Source organism: Pinus tabuliformis, chromosome 3_1 (genome assembly GCF_031772625.1).
Source record: "Pinus tabuliformis cultivar Carrire ecotype Pingquan chromosome 3_1, CPIR1, whole genome shotgun sequence".
Taxonomy (NCBI): domain Eukaryota; kingdom Viridiplantae; phylum Streptophyta; class Pinopsida; order Pinales; family Pinaceae; genus Pinus; species Pinus tabuliformis.
In genome coordinates, this window is record NC_142301.1 from 751,306,645 (window position 1) to 751,314,837 (window position 8,193).

The following is an 8,193-nucleotide window of genomic DNA, read 5'->3' on the forward strand; positions in this document are numbered from 1 at the left end:
GGCTTAGTAGATCCGGGTTTTCGATCTCCATTTGACAGTATGATGTCAATACCAACTATGATGCTCCCCACATCACTATGTTAATTTTCAGATTGTTCTATGTTGTATCAATTACTTTAGCCCAATTCCACACTTCAATTAACAATATTTCCAATCACAATTAGTCTTTCCATTCATCAATAGTAATTGAAGACATAACAATAAGTGAAATCACAAAGGAGGCAATCAACACATCAACAAGAGACACCAGGTTTGGTCAAATATTGGGGGAAAACTCTTTAAAATTCTTCTTTTATTAGATTGTCATAAAATGTTCAGCAGAGAGTACAATGAGCCCAATACAATATCAACAAAATAACCCAATATAAATATGAAACAAACTTCTAGAGTCACTGTGGTACAGAGAGAAACCCTTCATTTTTTGGTCGAATATGGTAAACTTCAGTCAAATGTGAAACCCTAGCTCAAAACCCTAGTCTCTCCCTTCAGGTTGACATGTGAGCGGCTATAGCCTCTCAATCACTCTCTTGGCCTATGTATGCATGCAAATATGGTTGATTTATCCAAGTGACACACATGCGACCACAAAATAGAAACCCTAGTCCGTACGATCCACATAACTGAAAGTTTAGACTTTGTGCGAGCTTTCTTCGTCGAACCTGTGCGAGCCAATTTAGAAAGAAGAGAAGAATATGCTTGGTTGGTGTCCAAATGAGCTCTAGGTTACTTATATTTAAAGGTTTTCATGTATGTCCAACAATGTACATTTGATGTTGAGGTTGACCTGTCCAAATGTGCATGTGTGGGTAAATAAATTCAAAAACCAACTTCTGCTTGTCCAAATGAGGTGATCTTTAAGTTGATTTTGGTCCTCTCGAGAATAAGAATTCAATGGCATCATCATCTCCACCATATGACATGTCTAAGCTAGAATTTGACTGGAGTTCCATATTTTAACAACTAAACATTTACTTGAGTTGGGGGGGGGGGGGGTTGCACTCGCTATGGGACATCATATCTATGCATGATTTCCATCAATGATGATCTTCCCTCAAACTTGTGTTTTGACTAATCAAGTGTGAAAGGATTAACTCCCGTGCAACTTGAGGGCCCAAGATGCCATTGATTTGCTGTGGCTATGAGATTTTCATATGAGCGCCTTCCAACCTACACACATATTACCCAATTTGAGGTTTTCCTCCATGCACCCAAAATTTGGGGTTTCTCCTCATACACAAGCAATTTGGTGTTCATAGACTTACATCATCTGCACAATGAGGGCCATTGGATCTTACTGAATAACACATGCACGAATACAACAACAACAACCCTACAAGATATTCCTTTGATGTCAATGACAACAATTGTCATAAATGAGAACACATTGGTCAACATATATCCCATTTATCACAATGATAGGGAGCTATTCTCTGTGGTATATTTTTTGAATTAAGGGGAAACTAGTTTATTAGTAGCGACAAAATATTGAGAAGAAAGCACATGATAAATAAAACATTTCTTATGCACATCATCACTATTAAAAATATCATTATAGGTATCATCAAAAACATCTTGAAAAACATGACCACCACCTCAATATATTAGTCATAAAGAAAACCTCTTGTTTGAAACATCAAGTAGTATGTTCTTATTACTATAGTTATTCATAAAACCTTTATAAAGATCTTAAAAGCTATTAACAAAGTCAAAATGCTTCCTATATGTAAGTTGCCAATCAATCTTTCTAATAACCCTCTTTAAGTTGGTGACTTCCTAATTTAAAACTTATATGAAGTCATACAAGCTCTTGATCATCATGTTCTTTTTATCCCTTTAAGAAATATATATATTTTTAATAATTATTTTCCATTTTGATACTTATTAATTTGTTATTCTCTTCCATTTTCGATACTTATTAATGACATCCATACTATATACATGAGACACACAAAATGTAAAATCCTACCATTTTGGTACTTATAATTTATTATTCTCTTCCATATTTAATATTTATTAATAAAATCCATAATGTATACCTAAAGAATAGAAAATATTTAAAACCCAAATAATATTCTCTTCAATTTTAAAAACACTATAAAGAACCTAAACCTGATGCTTCTCTGAGACTTGAATACCCACTTTTTTTATTATAAGGTTATGCACATATATGATGCCCCCTCACCAAAATACATACAAATGTATATAACATATAATAAATCCCGTTTTTAAATTTTAGACAACTAGAAAGATGAGAAGAAAATATATTGAATGAAATTGGAAGTCCTCAGGTGAGGAGTCCCTTAGGCTACCCGTAGTGCTGCCTACTTCATTGAATTAACAACAATCAATTACAACCTTATACCGATGCATAAGACTAGGATAGTTAGAACTAATTCCCAAAAATCAAGAACTAATTCTTAATTACAACACACAACCAAACAACCATCCATTTCTCCATTATTTTCAAGTTTCCAACTATGCACTCGCTATGGGACGTCATATCTGTGCATGATTTCCATCAATGATGATCTTCCCTCAAACTTGTGTTTTGACTAATCAAGTGGGCAAGGATTAACTCCTGTGCAACTCGAGGGCCCGACATGCCATTAATTTGCCGTGGCTATGAGATTTTCATATGAGCGCCTTCTAACCTACACACATCTTACCCAATTTGAATGTTTTCCTCCATACACCCAAAATTTGGGGTTTCTCCTCATACACAAGCAATTTGGGGTTCACAGACTTACACCATTTGCATAATGAGGGCCATTGGATCTTACTGAATAACACATGCACTAATACAACAACAACCCTACAAGATATTCCTTTGATATCAACGACACCAATTGTCGTAAATGAGAACACATTGGTCAACATATATCCCATTTAGCATAATGTTAGGGACCTATTCTTTGTGGTATATTTTTTGAATTAAGGGGAAACTAGTTTATTAGTAGCCACAAAATATTGAGAAGAAAGCACATGATAAATAAAACATTTCTTATGCACATCATCACTATTAACAATATAATTATAGGTATCATAAAAAACATCTTGAAAAACATGACCACCACCTCAATATATTAGTCATAAAGAAAACCTCTTGTTTGAAACATCAAGTAGTATGTTCTTATTACTATAGTTATTGATAAAATCTTTATAAAGATCTTAAAATCTATTAACAAAGTCAAAATACTTCTTAAATGTAAGTTGCTAATCAATCTTTCAAATAACCCTCAATGCTTTTTTAAGTTTGGTGACTTCCTAATTTAGTACTTATATGAAGTCATACAAGCTCTTGATCATCATGTTCTTTTTATCCCTTTAAGAAAGATTTTTTTTTAATAATTCTTTTCCATTTTGATACTTATTAATTTGTTATTCTCTTCCATTTTCGATACTTATTAATGACATCCATACTATATACATGAGACACACAAAATGTAAAATCCTACCATTTTGGTACTTATAATTTATTATTCTCTTCCATATTTAATATTTATTAATAACATCCATAATGTATACATAAAGCACACAAAATATTTAAAACCTAAACAATATTCTCTTCCATTTTAAAAACACTATAAAGAACCTAAACCTGATGCTTCTCTAAGACTTGAATACCACTTTTTTTATTAGAAGGTTATGCACATATACAATGGCCCCTCACCAAAATACATACAAATGTATAGCATATAATAAATCCCATTTTTAAATTTTATACAACTAGAAAGATGAGAAGAAAATATATTGAATGAAATCAACAGTCCTCAGGTAAGATGTCCCTGAGGCTACCCACAATGCTGCCTACTTCATTGATTTAACAACAATCAATTACAACCTTATAACGATGCATAAGACTAGGATAGCTAGAACTAATTCCAAAAAATCAGGAACTAATTCCTAATTACACCACACAACCAAACAACTATCCATTTCTCCATTATTTTCAAGTTTCCCCCTTAATGGAGAAATGATTGATTTCCAAACCTAGCATCTCCCTAAACAATTCAAATTTTATCTTCCCAAGAGGCTTTGTGAAAATGTCAATAACATTTTCACGAGTATTACAATATTCAATAAAAATTTCCTTAGGCTGTATCTTCTCTCTAATAAAATGAAACCAAACATCAACATGCTTTGTCCTTACATGAAATATTGGGTTATTTTCCAACTTGATTGAGCCCTGGTTGTCACACTTGATCATTGTAGCCTTGTTTTATTCTTCTCTAACATCTTAAAGAATTAGTTTCAACCAAACAACTTCACAAGTTGCTACACACAAAGCTTTATACTTAGCCTCTATAGATGACAAAGATACAATAGGCTGCTTCTTGTTGCTCCATGAAACACTCCCAGATTCAATACTAAATGCATAACCTGTAGTAGATCTTCTATCATCCAGATTACCGAACCAGTCTGAATCTGAGTAACTTGTCGGACCAACATCAAATGAATCAACGTATTTAAGACCAAAATCAATTGTACCTTTAAGATACCTGAGTACTTCTTTCACTGCTCTCCAATGGATTTCTAGAGGTCTGGTCATAAATTGACTCAACACACTAACTGAATATGCAATGTCAGGTCTAGTGGTAGTAAGATAATTCAGACTTCCAACTAGTTGTCTATACAATGTATCATCAGCCTCTTTTGAACCATCATCAAAATGAAGCTTCACATTCTGTTGCATAGGAACAAAGGCAGATTTGCATTGATCGATTTGAAAAATTTTAAGCACTTCTCTGACATACTTACCCCAAGAAACAATAGTTTGATTGACATATCACCAAACTTCAAGACCTAAACAATATTGCAATTCACCAAGATATTTTATCCCAAATATTTGTGACATCTGCATATTAATTTCATTAATTAACTTGAATAAATTTCCTGTAATGATTAAGTCATCAACATACAAAGAAATCAACACCACATACCCCCTTGCATCAAATTAGGTATACATATTCAGATCACTTTGACTTCTCATAAAGCCATGCTGGAAAAAGAAAAAATCTATATTTTCATACCACGACCTAGTTGCCTGTTTCAACCCATACAAATATTTCTTTAATCTACAAACCAAATGTTCCTGCCCCCTTTTCACAAACCCTCCAGGCTGTGTCGAATACACCTCCTCCATTAAGTCACCATTCAGAAAAGCAGATTTTGCATATAGTTGGTGCAAATTCCAATGACACTTTGTAGCTAATGCAATTAACAATCTAATAGCATTCAATTTAGCTACAGGTGCAAATGTTTCTTCATAATCAATACGCTCTTTCTGAGAGTATCCTTTTTCCACCAATCTAGCTTTATATTTATCTATGCTACCATATGATTTAAACTTGGGTTTGTATAACCATTTGCATCCTATGGGCTCTTTTCCTTTAGGTAATTCAGTCAATTCCCTGGTTTTATTTTTAATTATAGATTCATATTCTTCCTCCATATATTTTACCCACTCTTCATATTCATTAGCTTCATTAAAGTTCATGGGTTCTATGACATTCAAAACACTAGTCATGAGGCAATGACCTTTTTTCTTGGAGGGGGTTTTGTGGGAATGGGAGAAATCCCCCCTTATCTAGTAGAATTAGAAGAAACAAGAAGTATCTGAGTGGTAAGATCCTCACTCTCTACAAGAAAAGTATTATCTACTAAAGGTGGAATTGGGTAAACCATTTTTTCAACCAATGGTTGGTCGGGAACATACTCATGGGATTCTTGTTCAGAGAGAATGGGATTGATTGGATTCAGATTCTGATCAATCACTTCAGCAAATAGATGAGGATTGGTAGAAATTATTTGATAACTAGCCAGAAGATGAGGTTGAGAAGCTATAAGGTTTTCCAACACTTTTGAGGCTCCATCCATATAGGGACAAAAGTCAATAGGATGATGCCCTTCACATAGATTACAGGGAAATTTGACTTTACCCTTTTTCCTATGGACCTTACTATCACTAGTTGAGGGTTTATCACCAACATGATCTCCAGAAGCTGATGACAAAGGCTGATGTGAGCTTGTAGACCGCACTTCTAATATCTTTGGAATACCAGGACAATCTCTAAGAAGTTGGTCACCCTTACACAACATGCAAGGGAATTTAAATTTGCAGGGTTGATTGGAAGATTTCTCCATACCAGTTGTATCAGTAGAAATGGTTGCTTGGTTTCCCCCCTGCTGATTTTTCTTCTTCTTCTTCTTCCTCTTCTTCTTCTTCTTAGCTTCCTAGTTACTAGAATCAAGAATTTCACCAGGAGAGGAGGAAGAAAGGGATGAAGAAACAACAAGTGAAGAAGGAAAAGGGTCAACTTTAGGATCAACTTGAGGTTGATATTGTTTAGGTGGAGGAGAACTTGGTTGAGGTGCAGTTTGGACATTCAGAACCATAGTGGTCGAAAACAACCAAACTGGAAAACCAATGGTAAATCTGGGAAGGGAAAATGTTGCCATATAAGGAGCACCAATATTTCCAAAAGGAGGAAAAGGACCAAGATTCTCGTCAGAGGGGTTTCCTTGATTGGTGGACTCGGAAACTGTTGCCATTAGTCTCAACCTAAGATCTACTAAGGAGTTTTTCCATGAAGAGGATGTTATTTCAGGGTAAATTAATTAATTTTATAAATTAACAACACAAATAAATAAAAAAGGGGTAACTAGGTAAAAGGGTTTACCAAGTAACCATGAACTACAATAGACACCTTAGAGAACCAAGGACTTAACGTACGTGAAAGAAATATCCCTGAATGTTGTCTTCGGTGTATCATGGTGGACAAGGTGGTCGACTTGTTACCTATGGATTGATAGCAACGTATAGGGGACTTCCAAAATATACTCGACGATACGTGGAAGTGTAGTCCGTAGTAGTGTTGTATAATGCGTGACCCTTTGATGAGAACGTCCCCATATACTTTTCATCCGTTGAGCGTCATCTGATATACCTGAAGGTATGTGGAGAATGATCCTATACACTTACGTACATGGAACGAGATTTCACCCCCAGTTTGTAATGCTGATAGAAACCGGCAGCTCCTATGTTTAAAGACGTTGTAAAACATCTCTATCTGAGACCTCTTTGTGTTTCGTTAAGTTTCAAATGATCCTTAGATTAATTGAAATGAATTTTAATGTTTATATTCAATTAAGTTTCATTTTCAAGGCTCAAAACTCGATGTCACTTGAACACACCTATGATGCAACTAATATGAAAAAAAAAACTCTTTTCATTTTCCTTTTAACAATGAAAGGTCTAATTAAGTAGGAGAAGAATAAATCAATCAATAATGCAACAAAAAAGTGATGCAACAATAGATATCCTCAACTTCACTATTCCAATCAAAATCAAAGCCCTATATGCGATGCAAAGAGATTTTTATTTTCTTTCTTTTAAGTTTCAAATGCAAAGAAACATATGGATGCAACTTGATCACTAAAGAAATAAACCACACGGACTTTAACGCTGATGTAAAAGTGTCTTTCCAAATTCAACAATCAATCTATGCATACAACCAGAATTTGACAAGAAGAAAGAAAGAACGAAACAAAATCTTATAAAAAAGGTGATGTCATTTAGAGGGATTAACACTCATACACAATTTCACACTAGGGAATTCCAATTTTCTCACACAAAACCCTTGATGCCAATGCAAATATTTTTCTTTTCAAACCAATTAATTTTCGAAAATGAAGAAAACTAAGATGCAAATTTCAATCACTGATTCAAACAAACTTTTCAGAACGATGACTAAAACACCAATTTATCTAAGCACTCAATAATCAAACATAATATGTTTTCAAATGACCTAATGATAAGAACAAAGGAAGATCTAAGCAAATCCTCACCAAAGGCACTAAAAATGAAAGCAAACCAAATGGAGGCTTCAGAGAGACCATAAGACACTCAAAGACTCAAGGAAGAGCAGCTAGAACAAGGCTCATTAGAGAGAAAATCAAGACAAAAGAAAAACTGTGCATGAACAGGGACCAGCATAGGTGAAAAGGAGGCGCTAGTGCTATGAAACGCAGACACAAAGAAGGCTCTGTTGGGGTGAAACACTTTGTCACAAGACTAGAGGGTGCATTGGTCTAGGGATGCAAAGTTTCGACACAAGGATTGCAATTGGGACTCAACGAAAGGTCTTCCTAGGTATGTTCTTGACTAAATAAGACAGTAAAGGTTTCAAAAAG

General features: G+C 34.5%; 1 pseudogene; it reads right to left on the reverse strand.

The window, feature by feature from the left end:
* Positions 1 to 4,237: 4,237 nt before the first annotated feature.
* On the reverse strand, positions 4,238 to 4,693 carry LOC149189547 (secreted RxLR effector protein 161 pseudogene; annotated as a pseudogene).
* Between the last annotated feature and the right edge of the window lie 3,500 nt (positions 4,694 to 8,193).